The following is a 22,532-nucleotide window of genomic DNA, read 5'->3' as shown; positions in this document are numbered from 1 at the left end:
ACCCTCCAAGCACTCCCAGAGCACCTGTCGTGGCACACTGTCGTAGGCCTTTTCTAGGTCAATAAACACCATATGTAGATCACGCTTCTTCTCCCTATACTTTTCCATTAATCTTCTTATAAGGTGTATTGCCTCTGTGGTGGAACGCCCCGGCAAGAAGCCAAATTGGTTGACCGTAACCTGAGTTTCTCGTCTAAGTCTAACCTCAATCACTCTTTCCCATAGCTTCATAGTATGACTTAGTAGTTTGATTCCTCGGTAGTTACCACAACATTGGGCGTCTCCTTTGTTCTTATAGATAGGAACTACAACGCTGCTCCTCCACTGGTCTGGCATCTTACCTGATTTGAGAATACTATTGAACAGAGTAGTTAACCACATGACTCCTTCCTCCCCCAACACTAAAAAAAACCGTATTTTAAAAACGTTATTTGTTAAATACACTTTTGATTTGTTAAATATGGTTATTTAAACAATGTTATTATTGTTTTGGATAAAAATCTGCTAAGGATAATGTATCAAAATCTGTTATGTGAGGTTTAGTGATAAAATGATAACAACGAATATATGGACGAAATGGAGATGAACACCGTGATTTGTTGCGAGGAAAACCCCCTTAATCTTGTTCAGATCAAAGGAAAAAAACCCCGGGTGATAACAAATCGTCTATCACCACTTTATTAATCACAAAATAGGGTTACAATGGGTGGAGTTTATGATCAACGAATACAATAATGCTATGTGAGTGTGATTACAGAGAACTATCAGCTAGCGTATGTGCAAGTGTAATTGTGTGACCTAGTATTGATCATAAAGTCGGTATAAAAAGAAAAGAAAATAACAACTAACTAACTAGCCCTACATTTTCGCCATCTTCCCGCTATCTCCAACGTTGCTTTTAACCACGTGCTTGACAAGTCCAAATAGCGAGAATTCTGGTGGAATAAGTCTTTTAGCCGTTGCTCTTATTGAATAATAACCTACACGTAGGAAACAATTGTTAATAATACCTATTGCTGAGGATCCTTGATCTTATCACAGCTCCGGAACCCCTTCAGAAGGATAATAGATTGAGATCTGTCATCAAGAATAACATATCCTCAGTGTAAAAATTATCATCCCTAACAATTGCCTCCAAAATGGCGGGTGTTTATGCTTTACAGTTGGCATTTTGAAATTTAAAATCCCTGCAAAATATTGATAGACTAGACAGTCACCAGAGATATTTATTATCAAACCCTTGATATTAATCATAACCACCTATATATGTGATTCCTATAATCCTTTTATAACCACATATTCAGGCTGTTCATCAGGTATCCTTCCTTCTTTCTTTATTCTTTTAATATTTTGATAAACATGTATGTCGCCTCTTCTTCTTCTTCTCCCTCTAAACAGTCCGACCAGTCCTCCGATGATTCCGGGTTGACGGAGATGCAACCTCAAAACCTTATAGCCAATCCATCTATGGAGATATGCAAGTTTACTGACCCCGAGATCGATGAATTCCGGTCACTGTTCCCTAAGGAAACCTTTTTCCGATCGTATGATTCCGGCATCCGATGTGATATTTATTTTGTAACCTGGGTGTGTTTTCCGGCTTGTCCCTTTCTCATTGGCTACACTTATCCTTTTCCCCCTTTCACACAGAGTTTCTTTGAAACCACCAACATATCGTATATTCAAGCTATGCCCATGATTTGGATGGTTCTAGGCACCATTGAGAGAATCATCGAGGAAGAGAGATTGATTTCGGCATCCCGGAACTGTCTCACCTTTATACCCTAACCACCCACGGTCCAAGTCGGTTCATACTGAAGTCCAAACCTCGACAACTCCATCCGATTTCAAAAGTAACCTTAAACGATTCCTTTTGGAGGAATCAGTTCTTCTTTGTGAATCGCAACTCCATACCTGGTGGGGCTGATTTACCTTTAAAATGGGTCAGAAAGGGTAGGATCCTGGATCCTTAACAAAGACATAATCCTTGATGACTGATCTAATTCTGAATCTTTTTCTTTCTTATTTGTAGTTGAGAACTTTGCTTCCCTAGCCAAGCTACCTGGAACAGAAGAAAAAACAAAATGATTTCTTGCCCTTGATTCCGATGTTAGAACTTTTCAAGCCCGATTTATCGAAGCTTTTTGTGAAATCTCCGCAGACTCCAACATGTCAAGTAAGATTAGCATAATAATTTGAAATAAATAATATTAAATAGAATACTTATCTGTTAATTTATCCCTATAGGTGCTCAAAAATCTCATAAGTCTGCCAGCAAGTTTTCCTTGGAGGATATCGACAGCATGATTACTCCTCAAAATATCAAGAAGGAGGCTTTAAAGGCAGCAGCCACTTCCGAGCCAAAGACTACAACTACCAGAGCCAAGTCAGCCTCTTCCAAGAGAAAGAGGTCTTTCGAGCCCGAAACCCACTTTGACGTGATCCTCACTTTAAGCATCCTGTATCCTGACGTCTTGAATTTAAGGATCCAACATCCTTCTAACCTTCACTTAATTGTTGGAAACAGGCTGTGAATGCTTGCAAAGACCACTATGAAAAAATTGTGAACCAGTTGAGTGAGAAGCTGTCCGGGATGGGAAGTGTTGTGGTCACCAAGGATAAAGCCTTAATCCAGCTTTTGAAAGACAAGAAGCAGTTGGAGGATCAACTATCCTCAGCAGAAGCCCAACGCCAAGAAGAGGTGAAACAAGCTACCGAAGAAGCAAAGATGTGGGCTGCGAGAACAATTTTGCAGGCTAGGATCAAGATGGCAATAGAGGCTGGTGATCCTGATTTCGACAGGTTGTATGGGATGTTGAGAAGTGGAAGGCGACTTTGGTGTCTCTTGGTGGCGAGGAAGATGTGGCAATGGCAGAGGGAGCTGGAACTAGCGGGGAGAAGGAAGTGATGGAGACCGGAAAAGGAGTAGGTGAGGAAGAAGGCGAGGATGCTGCCTGAACGGGTGATGAAGGATATCAAAGACAAGGCCAGAGCCCGTTTTTTATTTTGCTTTGATGATGTTTTCAACGATAATTGTTTATGGTTTGTAACAGACAATAGTAATTAGGTTATAGTATCAGTGATCCTTAAGACAATTTCAAAGGGTGGCAAAGGTGGATGGATCCTCTGTTTGTGGGGAAGAAGCCTTTGGTGCCCCTGTCTTTTTATATTTTCCTGCAATCTATGAACAATTAGTAACACCTGCTTAACCCAGGTGGATGGTCCATCTTTCGTATGGTGAAATCCGGGTTAAGGATTTTGGATAAGTCCAGGTGACTTATGTTTAATAATATAAAACTTTTGACTATTTGCTTGTTACTTGTCATTTTGAAAGTTTGTTTGATATACAGCTCTAGCTCTATTGAAAGTTTTAAGAAATAACTTTAAGTAAAAATATTTAGGATATAATATCCTTGCAAAAATAACTAAAAGATTTTAAATTTTGAAGTAAAAGCGTTTATAAAGATTTTTACTAAACAGATGTAAACTGATAGGTAGAAATCATACCGTAAGGTCTAATTAGACCTGAGTTACCATAAGTAATAATCTTTCTATGATCCTTTTTGAAGTAATTTAAGTATTTTTAATCCACAATTATTGATTCTCGTAATTGAACTTAGGACATCTGTTGCAAATAACTCATAAGATTAATAGGGGTTAGACACATTAAACTGGGGACAAGCCCATAAATAAACTGGGGATAAGCCCGTGCAACCGAAGACAAGCCCGTGAACTGGGGACCAGCCCGTGAACTGGGGACTAGCCCATGAACTAGGGACAAGCCCAAAACTGGGGGCATGCCTAAAACAGGGGACAAGCCCAAAACTGAAGTTAACCTGGGGACAAGCCGAAAACTGGGGGCAAGAACTGGGTACTGGCCCAAGGATACGGATGTCAACTGGGGACTCGCCCAAACCGGGATTTAGCCCAAACTTGAGTGACATGAAAATGCCAAAACCTTAGCTAACATGAAAATGTTAGAAACCTTTGTCTTGAGATAACGTGAAAGCATTATAAACCGGTGGTATAGTACGTCTACCATAAATCGTAGGATTCTCCATATAGCCGAAGACAATGAAAATGTCAGCCACTATGCGTGTACTGGTCCCGCTGCCCCGGACTGTACGTTGGATAGCGTGTGCTCTAGGTGAGAGTGTAGAAACTCTAATTTATAAGAAAGGTGAAAACCTTTAAACCTTGGAAGATATGACCATTGGGGGTCATACCTTAAACGTGGTCTAGGCCAAGAGAAATAGTTGAATACCTTAAATGTGAAGGAGAGGTGGCCAACCTCTAAGATATTAACCCTCTGACGAGAATCCTGCATAGTTATTTAATAATTGGAAAAAATAAACGTTAAGAATATGTTATCCTTAAATTAATAAAAATCTTAAATAAATAAGTGATCAGATAGATATTACCAATTTTAGGATCCTTGATGCTATAAGGATACTCCATCTTCGAAGGATACTGGATCCTGATCAGAAAAAACACTTCTTGAGATGGATAGCATTCAACGCTCTTGGTAACCTGTTGCCTTCCATAGTGAGTAAATGATATGCCCCTTTTCCTGCCTCCGATTCGATCAGATGAGGACCTTCCCACTTAGGAGCTAGTTTCCCATCTGCCGGATTAGTTGTATTTTGAAAGGCTTTTCTCAAGAAGAGAACTCCTTCTTGAAATCTTCTGATCCTTATGCTTTTGTTGTATGCCCCAGCTACCTTTTGTTGATATGCTGCCATTCTGATCTTGGCTAGGTCTCTGAGTTCTTCAACAGTATCCAAGTCTTCGAGAAGGATCCCACTATTAGCTTCAGGATCACGGATGCTCGTTCTAGCCGTAGGGACCACCATCTCGGTAGGGATTACAGCCTCTGAGCCAAACACCAATGAGAAAGGTGTTTGACTAGTTACGTTCTTGGGTGTTGTCCTGTCAGCCCAAAGAACATATGGTAGTTCTTCAGCCCATTTACCCTTCTTGGCTCCCAACTTTTTCTTCAGATTGTTGATTATGATCTTATTACTTGATTCCGCCTAGCCATTAGCGTGAGGATGAACAGGAGTAGAGGTAATCATCTTGATGCCCCAACTGTCACAAAAATTAGTGGTTCTTTTCCCGATAAACTGGGAACCATTGTCACAGATAATTTCTAAAGGGATACTAAATCTAGTAATTATATTTCTTTTAATAAAAGATATCACCTCTATTTCACGTACTTGAACAAAAGCTTCTGCTTCTATCCATTTTGAAAAGTAATCTCATTGCGAACATGAATACTTTTCCTCCTAGGGCTTTAGGCAGCTTACCCACGATATCCATCCCCCACTTCATGAAAGGCCATGACGAGGATATAGGATACATAGGTTTCGCTGGCTGATGTTAGATGTTGCCGTGCCTTTGACACGAGTCACACTTCTTCGAATATTCCATTGCGTCTCTCTTCATAGTTGGCCAGTAGTAACCTGTTCTCAAAATTCTAGAGAATAGGGCTCTACCTCTAGTGTGGTTACCACAGTCACCCTCATGAAAGTCTTTAAGTACCTCTTGAATTTCAGGATCTTCGATACACCTCAAGTAGGGTCCTGCAAGAGATTTTTTATACAAAATATTGGGTAATATAATGTATTGTGATACCTTAAATTTGAAGGACTTAGGATTCTCTGTGGTTGGAATCTCTCCAGTTTGAATATACTTCTTGATTGGGAGGATCCAGGATCCTTGGTTGTTTGAGGATGATGGATCCCAAAGTACGATTTGTTTGTTAGTTGTTATCTCTTCAACTTCTTATTCTCCTATTGCTGGCGAGAATATATGAATGATTGGGATATTCGTGTCTTCTGGAATCTTCAAAGATGAGGCTAAATTTGCCAAAGCATCTGCCCTAGCATTCTCTTCCCTTGGTACCTGTACAATGCTAAGCAATTCGAAGGATTTTGCTAATTTCTTCACAACATCTAGATATTTGATTAGTTTTTCTCCTTTAACAGCATATGAGCCATTAAAGTGGTTAGCAATTAGCAATAAATCTATATATACTTGAAGATATCTGATCCTCATGCATTTAGCTAATTGCAAACCTGCGATCAGAGCTTCATACTCTGCCTCATTGTTCGTTGCTTGAAACTCACAGGCTATAGACTGGGTAATATGTTCCCCTATGGCAATTTCAGTAGGATACCTAATCATGTTCCTCCTAAGTTGGACGGTCCATCTGTAAAGAGCATCCAAGGATCCTTGGTTTCTTCTAGTTGTTGAACCTCCAAGTCGGCTTCTTTCTGCATGTCGGTACTGAAATCAGCCACAAAGTCTGTGAGTGCTTGTGACTTGATGGCTGTTCTGGGTTCATATTGAATATCATATGCTCTCAGCTTCACAGCCCATTTGGCCATCCTTCCTGATAACTCTGGCTTTCTAAGGACATTCTTAACAGGATAATTAGTTCTCAAAATAATAGTATGAGTCTCAAAGTAATGTCTCAACTTAGTAGAAGCCATAATAAGTACAAGAATTAATTTTCCTAAATGAGAATACCTGGCTTCTGCATCTAAAAGACTCTTACTTACATAATAAACGGGATGCTGTTCACCTTCGTGATCATTCACAAGGACAACACTTATAACATTTCCTGAGATAGTTAGGTACAGGTATAAGGATTCTTCATCCACAGGATTCATCAGAGCTGGAGCTGAGGATAAGTAATCCTTCAAGGCTTTGAGTGCAGCCTCATGCTTTTCTGTCCACTCGAACTTCTTACTTTTCCTAAGAATGTCATAGAAATCTTTGTACTTCTCGGAGGATCTGGAAATGAATCTGTTGAGAGCAGCTATTCTTCCCGTCAGCCTTTGGACGTCTTTAGCATTTGCAGGAGACTTTAAGTTGATGATGGCTTCTATCTGCCCGGGGCTTGCTTCTATCCCTCTTTTGGTCACCATATATCCTAGAAACTTCCCGGCCTTAATACCAAAATGGCATTTGACGGGTTCAGTTTCATGTTATATTGGTCAAGGATATTGAATGCTTCCTCCAAATCTTTAAGGTGGTCTTCAGCCCTCTTAGACTTGACAACCATGTCGTCTATGTAGACTTCCATGGATTTGCCTAACTGATCCTTGAACATCATATTCACCAATATTTGATATGTTGCTCCTGCATTTCTTAGTCCAAACAGCATAGCAATATAACAGTATATGCCGGTAGGAGTCATGAATGTTGTATCTTCCTGATCAGATGGTTCCATCTGAATTTGTTGAAATCCAGAGGAAGCTTCCATAAAGGTAAGCATCTCATGTCCTATTGTTGCATCCACCATGGAGTCTATATGTGGTAATGGGAAAGGATCCTTGGGGCATGCCTTGTTTAAATCAGTAAAATCGACACACACCCTTCATTTTCCATTCTTTTTAGAAACAACAACCACATTAGCTAACCATCGAGGATACTTAACCTCTCTGATCATACCGGCCTTAAGAAGTTTTTCAAATTCTTCTTGTATGATCGCGTTCCTCTCAGGAGAGAATTTTCTTCGCTTCTGGTGGACGGGTTTAACAGATAAATCAAGGTCTAACTTATAAGTAATTACCTCCTTAGAAATGCATGTCATGTCTGAATGTTTGAAGGCAAAGGTGGATTTTCTTCTCCTTAGGAAGGATACTATATCCTCCTCGATCTCACTAGGGATACTGGATCCTAGGAACACTTTTACATCTGGATCCTCAGGATCTAAGGATACTTCTTTTATGTCTTTCTCCCGAGCTTCCAACACGTCCCTAGGATGTTGCTGTGGTTGCTATGCTATCGTCTGTTTGGTTGTTGGCTTCCACTGGATCACCATCTATCCTTACAACTCCCCACGGGGTCGGTAGATACATTGATGGTAAGTAGAGGCCACTGCCTTCATCCCATGTAGCCACGGCCTGCCTAAATAACATTGCAACAAGAAAGGTTATCAATAACACATAATTTTTGGTAAGAATTTAACCATTCGATGTATATCGGGAGATTAATGTCCCCAAATGTCTTCTTGGTTCCTCCACTGAAACTAACGAGCACCGATGTCCTCGGGATGATCTCTGAGTTGTTCATATTCTGAAGAACATCATGTTGGATGATATTGACCGAGCTCCCACCATCTACCAGGATCCTGCGTACATAATGGTTAGCAATAAATAAAGGGAAAATCAAACCGTCATGGTGTGGATCCTTGATGTTTGATTTATCTTCTTCATCGAAGAAGATCCTTTTGTCAATTGTCAAAGTGGTGGATATAACCGGTCGTTCCCCGTTATCCAACTTGGTTTTCTTGGCAAGTCTCATAGCTGCGGAGAAGGAAGTGCCGCATATGTCTGAGCCTCCAGAGATGAAGTTGATCACTTGAGCATCTGGTGGGGGCGGAGTTGCTTTTTGAGGAACCTTTTAAGGATCCTGGATCCTGGACTTTTTTCTTCCCAAGAGTTCCTTAAAATGGCCCTTACTCAGGAGGTATCAAATTTCCATCCTTAAATCGATGCAATCGTCCGTCATGTGGCCAAAATCCTCATGGAAAGCACACCATTTGGATTTGTCTCTGAAGGTGGTTGACTTCTTGTTCTTTCGGGGCCACCTTGCCTTCTCCCCTAGATCCTTCATGGCAAAAATCAAGCCATGGGTATCTACGGAGAAGCAATATTCTGAGATGTTGGGATAATCTTCATCATCATCTCCTTCTTCAACTGCTCGAACGTTTTGATTGTTGAATTTGGAGTACGGCTTCGAGTTGTTGTTTCTGTATGAGGATCCTTTATTCTTGTCAGGGGATTCTTGCTTCGTCTGAGCCCCCAATCGTTCTTGGATCCTTTTGTCGTCTTCCAGCTGTATGAACCTTAGTACTATCTTCCTTACTTCATCTAAATACCTGCAAGAAGTCATCACAAGATCATCATAAAAGGGGGAGCCCCTCTAAAGTCCCATCTTGAATGCTTCAATAGCAGTAGCCATGTCAAGATTGGGGATTTCTAGGGCTTCCTTGCCAAACCTTGTAAAAATCCCTAAGGGATTCATCACTAGGTTGGATAACTCTGTATAGATCACTAGTTAACTTCTCAAATTTCCTACTACTGGAAAATTGACTGTTGAACAAGTTAACTAAGTGTGAGAAAGAAGTAACAGAAAAGGGAGGAATACTTAGCAGCCATTTTAAAGCAGATCCTGATAGTGTGGCTCCAAAGCCTTTGCATAGACAAATCTCCTTGAGCCTCTCAGGAATCGGGTTGATTTCCATCCTTTCTCTGTATTGAGCTACGTGCTCTTCAGGATCAGTGGTCCCGTCATACACTTTCATGTTGGGGGTTTGAAAGCGTTTCAGGATCTCCGCGTCATAGATTGGTGGAGCAAATCAGGACAATTTGTGGCTTCTTCCGGTATCTCGGGGTTTGGACGTATCACCCCTGGTATGCTGGATATCATATCCTTAAGTTTCTGCAGTTCCTTAGCCATGGCTTGGTTGATACCTGCACCCTGCACAGAACCATGATTATCATTTAAGGATATAGGATCATGCGTGTTACCTCTTTGTTGTGCAAATGTCGGCATTCCAGAAGAATGGCTGAGATAAGAGGTGTCTGCTACAGGAGTTGGTCCGCCGTAAGCTATGGTCTGCATGGGGATTATATCTCCTTCATGGACCTCAGAGGACCGCTGATGTTGAACCCCTGAGAATCCTTGATCCTGAAGGAAGGATCCTTGACTATGATTGAAGGATCCTACTGGTTGAGAGTTAAAGGATCCTTAAAGATATGATCCGGAGGATCCTGGTTGAAGGATCAATGGTCCTTGTTGAAAGGTTGAGAATCCTTGATCTGGTTGACCCACGGACCCCTGGTGAAGGATAGATGATCCTTGCTGAAAAGTTGAGGATTCCTGAACTTGTTGACCCATGGATCCCTAGTTAAGGAGGGATGATCCTGGGTGAAAGATCGAGGATCCTTAACTTTGTTGACCCATGGATCCCTGTTGGAGGATAGATGATCCTTGCGTGAACTGAGCCAAGGATCCTGGAGTGGTAAAATCCAGCATCCTAGGCACCAAGAGAGTCTGATCCTCCGCTGGCCTCTTAGTCTTTTTGAGATCTTCAATCTCCAGAAGGATCCTCTGGTTAGTCTTGTTTTTTTGCTTCATGTATGCTTTAACCTGTGAAAACATAGCATAAACATTATTGTTAGTATTAACCACCGAAGTGGCAGCAGCGGTTTTCGAGCTCAGGAAGATTGGTAGTTGCGTCTTGTTTCCAGCAGCAGCAGCCCATGGTGCTCCATGATTGGATGAGGCATCGTCGGCAAAGTTCTTGACGAGAGAGGAACCAAAGATGGCATGGTTGATGAAGCAGAGGTTGATTGAGAGGCCATTGATGGTGATATGGGTATGAGAAATTGAAAATTGATAGGAATAATATGGATTATAGCACCAATTGCCCCACGGTGGGCGCCAAATTGTTTTAGATAAAAATCTGCTAAGAATAATGTATCCAAATCTGTTATGTGAGGTTTATTGCTAAAATGATAACAGCGAATATATGGACGGAATGGAGATGAACACCTTGATTTATTGCGAGGAAAAAAACCTTGATCTTGTCCAGATCAAAGGAAAAAAACCCCAGGTAATGACAAATCGTCCTAACAATTATATATTAGAAAATAAGTAATAATAAAAAGAAAAAGATAGTGAGTGGTCAAATCAGCCAAAAAACATTATTCACACCCGCCATTTGAAATGACAAATGTCAAAATGACGTCTTCCATTTCAAATGACGGATGTCCATCAAAATATTAAAACATGTTGGTGTTTTTAATAAAAAAATCTTTTTAATATTAAACTTTGTATTTTTTAGAAAACTAATAAATAATAAAAAGAAAAAACGTATTTTAAAAACGTTATTTGTTAAATACACTTTTTATTGTTAAATAAGGTTATTTAAAAAAAGTTATTATATATTAGAAAATAAGTGATAATAAAAAGAAAAATATAGTGAGTTATCAAATCAGCCAGAAAACACTATTCACATTCGCCATTTGAAATGACGGATGTCAAGATGGCATCTTTGATTTTAAATGGCGGATGTCTATCAAAATATTAAAACATGTTGGTGTTTTTAATAAAAAAAATCTTTTTAATATTAAACTTTGTATTTTTTTAAACAATGATACTTGGAAAACTAATAAATAATAAAAAGAAAAGACGTGTTGTGAAACAACGACCTATTAGCAAGATCCATACACATATAGAGATGATAAAGATAAAGAAGATTGATTCTTATTGATGTCAATAACCAAATACAAGATGCCTTTATTTATAAGGACTTTTACATTAATATATGGATAATGAATATATGGTGGTTAAGCATGTGGAGAGTCACACTAATAAATAATGGTTCATAACACTCCCCCTTGACTATCCACATAATGGAATACGCTTGGTAATGTTGCCTCATTAAAAACCTTGCTAGGAAAACCCATTGGGACAAAACCATAGATAAGGGAAAAACAGTGCAACGTGTATAATACTCCCCCTCATTTATACATCATTTAAGTGACGGGTTCCAATCTTCTGGGAAAGTTTGTTTAAGACTTTTGTAACTAACAGTCCACCGCTTGATCTTATAATATACACTTCCTTATTTGGATACTCCCCCTCATTTATACATCTGTAAGTTATGAGTTTTGATCTTCTTGGAAAGTTTGTTTGAGACTTTTATAGTTAACAATCCGCCGCTTGATCTTGTAGTTTACACTTGGAAATCTTCGTATATGACTAATAGTACATTATCTTGTAAATAAGTGACTGTAGTGCTCATCTTGTAAATAAGTACCACAACATCTATGACTTTTCTATATTGCATTCCCTACATCAACATAACTAACCAAACCCCTTTTTTTACAGGTTAGTAAAATATAAACTCATATATTTCATACCTTGAATGTATCAAAATATTTATGTTTAGCTCATTTTGAAGCCTCTTCACTTGAAACAAGTTATATCTTATCAATAAATATAAATAAATAATATATCTAGTTATGTATAACTAGCAAGAAATATTGCACAATTGCAATAAACTATAGTACTTCATTTATATTAAAATGCTCCAACATTTTATATATGAAATTTGATTAATAAAAATATCATTATAGAAATGCTCTACACGCATACCATCTCTATATAAGATACCATACAATCATCAATATGATATTATTGATTTAATATTAAAATATTCCATAAATAGATCAAATATATCATATTCATGTCTCTTTTCCAAGAGATAATCACCGAGTTGATTATATCATTTCTTACTCGGCTTTTATAGTTCACATATAGAACTTGTTAATTTCATATAATAAATTTCTTGAGCTTTTAGCTTAAATGCTTCATGTACGTATAATTTGTCATGAATTTCCGTATATGTTAACCAATCATGTATACAATATAAGACTCAAAAGGTTTTGCAATCCATCATGGTTTTGCAGTATGGAGTCGTAAGCGAATCTCACGTTAATGACTCTAAATACGTAATTATCAATACTTTTCCATATCCAACATATATTCCCAACCTTCCTTGATGTCTCATATTTGTGCACTATGGTGGAGTAATTGTAATGTGTTAGGCACTTTTAAAAACTATAAATGGGAAATATTTGGTTCCTGATCGAAAACCAATTGTAATGGGGATGAAGAATTATAACTTATTGGCCATATGTGATTTAATAATACGTCACATAAAAACATATGTTGAAACATACAAATATGAACTCTTGCTCTCATGATTACTGGTTTTGCAATCAATCATAGACGTTTGATCATCGTCATCGACAAAAGCAACCTTTTTTTGTAACAAAATTCGTCACATGTAGTTTAACATGTATTCCAATAATCATTACTAAAATGGGAGTCAAGATCACCACATTTATCAAAATAGTCTAGAATAATGTGCTCGCTATCAGCTAAGTCACAAGTCACGCAAACTTCAGGTTGCGAATTTGATAGCCATTTAGACGATGCATCGATTAAAAAAACACAAAATGATATCATGTCAGGATATACATATCCTTTGTCATTTTCATAGTATATTAGAAATTTACACCCAACTTAGTTGGTTAATAATTAACTTCCCATTGAGAGCACACGTTGTATGTTTAATTATCATGAAGAATTTTCTTGTTCTTCAATATTTTCACATCATCAATGACTCGGAATGGTCTAGCCGGTCAAGCCAATATATTTACTAATCATGATCCATAAATTTCCGGTTTATGATCATACATGTTTTAGTTTCACTCGTGTTTGTTTAATACACGACATAAAATGAGAGAATAATGTATTATCATTTCAAGCATTCATGTTTCAAACATGTTTTACGTATTGTATTCTCATATAATCATTCCCTTGCCACTTCTTGTGGTCACTTTTAATATCAACATGGTTGATCTCATTGTTAACGCAAGAGTCATTACAATTTCCTCTATAACCATGATCATGACTTTTATAACGATCATTATGTCATCACATTCACTTCAAAGAATGGTAACATCATTATAATTTCCTTAGTTAAATACACGATATCCTTTACCTTGATTATATCATCACATTCACTTTAAGAATGAATTAGAACCACACAACTTTCATTGTAATTTTCAAACCCTGTAATATATTGTCTCTTTAGAGCATAGTAAGGTGTGACAAATGGAAATTGTTATATTTAACATGTATAAATAATCTTATCATCTCATACCATCAAATGACTATAAGTTACATGCTCAAGTCATATAGTACTTATCGGTCTAGCATCTTACAACCTTTTATATCTATAATAATGAGATCACATAGTATGACACTTGGGGTGTCTTATCTAAGTTTATTTACACTCTTCTAAGAGATAATAAACCATGACTCCGGGTTAGTTATTCCGTATAGTATAAATGACACAAATAAAGAGTAGCATGTAGAATGCAAGGTGTATAAAGTACAAAATACATGATGCTGCAACATGTAATCATAAAGTAAATTACATAATGTCTTTAATAAAATTTAATAAGAATAAAATATTGAAAAATTAAATATTATTTTTCATATACTACGTTATTCATCAAAACCTATTAATCTAGGACAATGATGTAACATTTAAACCATATTAAAATGACTCATTTTCAGCTTCAAAATATATGCAGCTTCTATAGAAAATTCACACTATTGTATGGGCAAAAATTTTCATGATTATCATTTATTTTATCAATCATCGGAATAATATATGATCTACATGTATTAAATATTGTAAAATATTCGATCCAAGATTTACTAACAGGAACATTAACAAAATAAAATATAAAGTCATATTTGAAACAATATAAATCTTAAAAGAAAAGTAGTGAATAATAATAATTTGCTTCTCCTTTGCAATATAATTCTTAAAAGAAAAGTACTGAATAATAATAATTTGCTTTTCTCCTTTGTTAGGTAAAAAGAAATATAATAAAATTAATATTTTTTTCTTTGTAAAGTGTTAATCGCCAATTTAACCATCATCTATGTCAATTGATAACAAAATTTAATATACTAATTTATAATTTTAATAACCAAGTCTATTTAAATGGATAATAAGTGAAAAAGTTTTCTTAAAAGAAATTGCTCAAAAAATAGCCACTAATAATTGATTAATTTTAGTATGAAACCGTAAAAGACTCTGATAGAAGCTAAGCAATATAAGATATATAATTCTTCTTAAAACACATATATTTTATCTTTTTTCTTTTAACTCATGGGAGAAGATGAACAATCAAACATAACTCTTCATAACAATTAACTAAACATCATTATTGTAATTATTATAGATTGAAAACACAGATATTCCATAACTCTTGATTTCATTACTAGCAAAATATAATACACCAAGCTATCTCATAATAAAATTAGATAGCACATCAAACTATCTCGTAAAATTAGATAACACCCAACAATAAAACAAAATAAAAGCTACCATCAACTCAAATGATATAAGTTGATTATTATTTGATAGTTACAATTGCCTATCAAACTTTATTATCGCATGGCTGAATATATAAGTCCAAATAAGTAATCAAGAAGAACCGTGTCAAAATAATTTGCGTAACAATAATTCCCGGATGAATAAATTCCGAGATGAATAAGATGCTTATGCAACGTGTAGAATTATTTTCTGATCAATTTGCAAATGAAAGTTGTTTAATTAATTTTTTTTTATTACCAACCATTGATGATACTATTCATATTTATAATGTATAAAAAAATATAATCCCTAGGAATGTGATCATAGTAACATGCATAGATTATCAACGATAAATATATTTGGATCAATCATCTCTCTGTTTCATTATATGATGCATTACAGAGATTGAGATTTTGACTACAATCTCATAATAAGATAGATATGAATATTATAAGAGTAGATTTAATAATACTATTATCTATTAACCGAGAACTCACACAAGATCATGAATCACAATTGATTAAAAACCCAAAGCATATAAAACCAATTAAAAGAACTTACTTATGATAGTTTGATCGAACTCCAAAATCAATTCGTGCTGATAACGTGTTGTGAAACAACGACCTATTAGCAAGATCCATACACATATAGAGATGATAAAGATAAAGAAGATTGATTCTTATTGATGTCAATAACCAAATACAAGATACCTTTATTTATAAGGACTTTTACATTAATACATGAATAATGAATAGACGGTGGTTAAGCATGTGGAGAATCACACTAATAAATAATGGTTCATAACAAGACGTATTTTAAATACGTTATTTGTTAATACACTTTTATTTGTTAAATAAAGTTATTTAAAAAAAGTTATTATATATTAGAAAATAAGTAATAATAAAAAGAAAAAGATAATGAGTGGTTAAATCAGCCAGAAAACACTATTTATATCCGCCGTTTGAAATGGTGGATGTCAAGATGACATCCGTCATTTCAAACGACGGATGACCATCAAAATACACTTTTACATATAGGGGTAGCCTACTTTGGAAATTGTGACATGCCAGTCAAACTGGCGGATCATCAAAATTGACATCCGCCATTTCAAATGGCGGAACACGAATAAAATATTCCTGATCCGCCATTTGAATTGGCGGAACACCTGGTAGTCGTCCACCTCATCAGACAAGATCTGACATGACCTACATGTTTGTTAACATCCGTCATTTCAAATGACATGTCTTCTATTTTTCTAATACAACTTTTCTCTCTCCTAACCACCATTTTAACTTTTTTCTATTTCAATAAATTTTTCATATTACTCTCGTGAAAGGCAAGAAGATGAATCACCAAGTTAAATTAATGGATCAGCACCGCCATCATTTTAAACATGTGTTGAATATTTAGAAGCGAAGAGACTCACTAGGCATTGCGAGTGCGGAAGGGTTTAGTTGAACATGATTGGACCAACAGGGGTAATTTTATTTATGTTTCTTTTATAATTACTTCGTATTGTACTTTTTATTTTATGTTTTAGGTTGATGTTTTATAAAGATGGCCGTCATAAAATAGTCATTAAAAAATCGTCATTATGAAAAATAGCCGTTAAAATCAGCTGTTATATAATTAATTGATTGATTAGTTAATTAATTATTAATTAAGAAATTACTTAATTAACTAATTAATTTTAGTTATTAAATTTGTTTTAAACAACAATTGTGACGTGAAAATGATAAGGTTGAACGTGTAGCGTAAATCTTTTGAAATAAATTAACTAATTACTCTCGTCTCGTCTAATTACGGTATGAAAGCCTACCAGTTTTCTGTTTGTTCATGTGATGACCTTGTAATCCCAAGTGATTCACCATAAATTAGACTTTCAAGGAATCCATGAAACAGAATTTGAAATGACAGATATTTCTTCATACGTTTCCACTCCTATGGAATATGGACTAGTTATACAAGAAAAAGACCATGCATGGAATGAAACAATGACACAAGTCTGGTAGAAAGTTTAATATACTTAATCGGTACTAGATCTGTATTATGTTTGATGTTAGCTTAATCAATCGTTTCGTGGAACTCCAAAGAAAAGTCATTGGGAAGCCTTGAAACGTACGTATACTATGGTACATCAAAGGAACAATGGATCACGATATTCTCCACTCTATATAGTTGTAATAATGCAACTCTAGTAGGATACAGTTCGAGTGACTATGGAGGTAGTATAGATAATAATAGCAAGAGCACTCCAGGCTATATCTTCAATATAGGAACAAGAATGGTTTCCTGGAAATAAAATATAACAAAAGGTTATAGCTTCATTTTCTGCTGAAGCTGAATACATCTCTCTTTCAATGGCCGAATGTTAAGCGCTTTGGTTACGAGGAATAGTTGAAGATTTAAATATACCCCACAGACTTCCAACAAAACTATACTGGGATAACAAATCAGCCATAACTCTAAGAAAAGCTTTGCAAGGAGACTTCAATAGTCTAAGAAAAGACTTGAGATACATCCTGTCTATCTTGAAGGGGCATGTTAGATTATAAGCTAGACATAGACATATTAATACATTGTTGTTAGGTAATTAATTATTAAATTACATAGTTAGGTTAAAAAATTTAAATGGTCACATATGGCTCGGTTATGTTTTGGCAGTTAAAACTGTTTCATTTTGGCTGTTATAACCTAAATAAACCATTTTAATCTTCATTTCACATCAGTTCAATTAATAAACAACTTTGCAAATAAGTTCCATTCACACATTTATCAGATAATCTCGACAGTCCTGACTATGGATACTTAAAGTCGAGGTTAAAACAACTACAAATATTGTGTCACAAATAAAGTACAAATCTTTTTAGCTAATTTATGAAATGTTCCTCTTTCTTACGTTTCCATTGATTCACTCGATCTCTTGCTTTCTCCACCTGAAAAGTTCATATAAACGCATGTCACTTTGGTGGTCATATCTCATCATTATAATAAACGATGATTGATGAAGAATATCAACTGAACTAGACATGGCCACACACGAATTTATGAAATTACCTCGACGATCCAATCGGTTCGAAAAGTGACTCATAGTAAAATAACCGTTTGCATTGTCATACCCCAGATCATGCCCGCCCATATTCCCTATGTTTCATCAAAGAAATGCACATATAAATAAGAGATGAAAATATACTAGAAAATGAAAAAAAAAAAGTTGTAGGCTTGCTAACACCTTAATACCAAGATCAAATTTAAAGGCCAACAAAGAACCAAGTGGCATTCCAACCACATAATAACATCCAATATTCACATAGGCACAAATGCTTGCCATCCACATCCAACAGCAACACCTATATATAATATGCATATTTAGTCTGTCACAAATGAGTAAAAATATTATGGTGGCAAGATTCTTACCTGAAAGTAAACAGGTTGAATGCCATTTAGGAGAATGGAAAATGCAAGCAGAGGGGTAAGGTCTGAGACTGCATTAGCGACAGTTTCACCGTCGGTAAAAGCATAACTTATGACGTCCCTTAGAGACAAGATAACAATAGCACAAATCAGGCATACCACAAACGAGCAAAGAGTCACCACTACAACAGAAAATGCTGCGGATTTAGGATGCCCAGCACCTAGCTCGTCGCTAACTCGCACACTGCAAGTAAATTATGAATATGAACAAATGAACCAGTAACTATGGGCTCGAAGTTTAATGAGCGGTCAAGCTCGACTAACAAGATGAAATGTTGAGCTCGACTCGTAACAATTAATATCTACAGCACATACTAAAGAGAATTTGATTGTATACAAACCTCGCAGCAGCATTAAACCCGATAGAAATCATCAGAACCCATCCAAGTATAGTAGAGCACACAGCCATTGAATCCAATGCTATCTCAGGATTTTTAAGTAGGCCTGTGATCAATATCATGATTTGAAAGTACCAAATCTCAAGACACAACATAACAGCAGACGAAGCGGATAATTTAAAAAAATCCCAAAGCCCCGAAAACGCCTGTATGCTGAACCCGTCCACGTCTCCTTAAACCGATCACTCTTCACTATATAAACAAACTGTGCTCCCACAATCAGCCACCATGAAAAGCTCAACACGAGTGAGCCGCCCAACAAGCCCCAGCCCCACACGTACAACGCGAGCCATGTCAACAAAACATGGACCCCTAGCATCACGGCTGCAATGTAGGCGCTCAGGTTCACAACGCTTTGAGCTTGAAGGAACTTTTGTATTGGGAAGTTGGCCGCGTAGGCGAAGAGTTGTGGAATGAGGCCGTATATGAAGAGGGAGGCGGCGGCTGCGATCTCGGGTGATTGGCCAATTAAAAGCAATATTGATTTAGAAAAGATGTAGAGAAACATAAGAGGAATGGCGGTTGCCATTAAAAGAATGGTTGATATTTGAAGATAAACACCAAGCATTTGGTATTGATGAGCTCCATATGCTTGCCCACATTGTGTTTCAACTGCACTTCCCATCCCAAGCTACAAACAGTTTAACACACAGTATCATAAGATAGTTAAAAATGAGAATATAAATCAATAATGGGTGTGTAAGTTGTTTAGTTTCGCTCTTTGCTAGACTAGGCTGTTGGTTTCTTTGGTTTTTCAACGGGCAACGAATATTTCAAATGACTAAATTTACTAAATCGGGATAAACTCGTCTTAGGACAACGCCCGTGAGCACTATGTAAAGTTAAGAAACTATGTAGCATAAATCCTTAATCCTAGGAAACTATTTGGTAGTTTAAAAACTACCAATCTCAACTACTAGATTATAGATTCAGTGGCCTAGATTTATTTTTATTCTTTCTAAAAAACTATTTCTTTTTATTATAACTCATCCCTATATATATATATATATATGTGTGTGTTAAAAAAAGTTAATGGATAATAAAATATTGAACATTCGGGTCTAGAATATTTAGATCTAATAAAAGATACTTTAATTCAAAATTAACAATAAAAATGTCATAAGTTCAATAACACTTAATGGTCATTAAAAGGATACCTCTTAATGGTTTATAACACTTTAATGGTTAAGAGGTAGTCTGAATGGGGAAGAGATAACAATTAAGAGGTAGCCTCTTAACCATATAGACTTAAGACTACCTCTTGACCATTAAGAGGCTACCAAACAACCTCGGTTTTAATTGTTAAGGTTCGAAGTTTTCTCCGTTCTATTTTACTATTCCGATTCGGTTTTTCGGTTCTTCACAAAAACACAAAACTAAACCAAAACCAATATTTCGGTTTTTACTAAACTAAAAACTGAACTGTCGGTTTTTGATTCGATTCGGCTTTTTTTATCTTGTTTTTTTTTTGGTTTTTTTTAATTGCGGTGTGGGTTTTTTTGGTTTCATGCACACCCGTAAGCATGAGAAACAAACACTCAGATATATATGTATTAGTACACTGAATAAAAGAATTCAATTGTTACCATAACACCAAAGGCAAAGAGTTGGACGCCATTGTTGCCGAGTGACGCTCCGGCCAGCTCAAGATTACCGAGATGGCCACAGAAGATTTGCGTTGACATCGATGTTACGTTGTTCAACACGTACACTATGATCACTGGAGCCGCTAGCCAGAACAAGCTATGCAGTTCCATGGGCATAGCTTTTCGGAGTCGCTGGAAGGATGTTAAGCTTGTATCCGATAGTATGTTCTCTAGTTCTGAGTTCACCGGTTCGCCTGGGGCCGGTGGCACCACCAGTGGTTGTGCCAACTCACCATCTTGGGTGGAACTCGGATCTATTGCCATTGGCTAGAGTTGGGTTAGGAGAGCCTGTGAGTACTCAGGTGATATATGCCTTTGATTTTTTAGGATCTCAAATGACTACATAATCATCCCCTAAAGTTTGTATATATTTGTTTTGTAATTAATTGCTATTAGTTAAGTGCCAACTAATTATTAATATTACTATTAATGATTGATAAGATTATAGGCAGGGAATTAATTTTCTATGATATATGAAGATTTTGTGACATTTATGATTTTACTTTTTGCAACTTTCGACCGGTTACATGCAATGCTTTAAAAACTTGTATATTACTTGTACCGGATTGAGTTAAAATATCATACAACCGGTTGAACTGAGTTATACCGGGAGGTTCAACCGGTTGAATAGTTTACCTTATAATTTTCTATAAATGTAACTTTAGTCCAAAAATAACCCAAAACTAAGTGATTTTCATAACAATAAATAATATAGAAGTTAATCTATATTAAAAAAATAATGGAAAAGCACTCGAATTTCAAAAAATAGTCCTAAAGTTTACATGTTTGATTATTAATTGTTGGGTTAAAAGTAATTTTGAAAAAATATGGACTGAAATATCAAAAATTTCTCGGACTTAAAACCGGTTTGCCGGTAAAAACTGGTAATTTAGACAAAAATCGCAGGTACGATATTCTAGCAAACCAGCCAAAAATACCGGACTCATAATACTGGCCTGTTGTGCGAAATCCGGTTTAACCGGTTCAACCAACCGGTTTTTAAAACACGTGTTACATTTGTAATAAAATAGAGTGTTAAATAAAAGGAAGAGATGCACGAAAGAAACAATAAGGACATAACTAATGCAAGATGATAAATGAACTTACAACTGTGAACGTAGTCAACTACCGTGTTATATTTCCATTAATGCAATATAAACACTTATTTTCTTTCTAACCTTACATATATCCTTACCCATACATATACTTATACTATTATATTATCACCATTTTTGCATATATTTGTAATACTCAAATTCCTTTTATTATTAAAAGATTTCTTTTTATTTTTCATTGTTAAATATATAATTAAAATAATTAACTATAATTGAAAGAGTTAAATAAAATTAAAATAATAACATATAAATGAATACTTATACATAATTAAATGGAACTAACAAATTTTCAAACATTAAAATTTTAAAACTTAAATAAAGCTCCATCTTTTGCATATTAACATCCCTCGATCGTTAAAATGTATATAAAATATAAAGGTTTCAATTTTATATATACTCAAAATGTCTAACATTTGGGTAGACGGTAGTTGGAAATTTTAATTAAAAAGCATATTCAAAATTTTGCATTTCACGCACGGATTAAAATAACAATGTTTTACATATGCAAAGTTTTTTTTTTAATAATAGAATAGATATTAGAGATGTTTCAAATATTCTACTATATCTTGTAATTATATGTCTTTGCTGGGTTTATTTATCGTCGTTTCAAAGTCAACCTGAAAACATTTTTGCTTTGAGAAGTAACGACCGAATGAAAAATGAAAAACATACAGTAAGTCAGTAATACCAATGAAGAAGATCTTTGATTTCATCTATTTATAATAATTAAAGACTATCCATTCTTGTCATTTGTCAATCTCTTAGCTACTCTCATCTTTTTTTCTACCCATTTTAATATATAGTTCTTATCTTAAGTCATTTCAATATATGAATTCAATTTTTATTAAATGTAAATCCTAATTGATTCATTCATTAACATTAATTGTGAAATAAGAAAATAATGAAATATCAAAAT

The 22,532-nt window shown here is 35.6% G+C and overlaps 1 pseudogene; it reads right to left on the bottom strand.

Moving 5' to 3' along the window:
* Window positions 1-17,853: 17,853 nt before the first annotated feature.
* LOC143618011 (protein DETOXIFICATION 40-like) lies at window positions 17,854-20,765 on the bottom strand (annotated as a pseudogene).
* Window positions 20,766-22,532: the final 1,767 nt, after the last annotated feature.

The sequence above is a fragment of the Bidens hawaiensis genome, unplaced genomic scaffold, assembly GCF_021521415.1.
Source record: "Bidens hawaiensis isolate Kalapana, Puna unplaced genomic scaffold, B.hawaiensis_p1.1 tig00061568_1, whole genome shotgun sequence".
NCBI classification, from domain to species: Eukaryota; Viridiplantae; Streptophyta; class Magnoliopsida; order Asterales; family Asteraceae; genus Bidens; species Bidens hawaiensis.
Note: the sequence above shows the minus strand (reverse complement) of the source record. Positions and strands in the feature narration are given on the sequence as shown.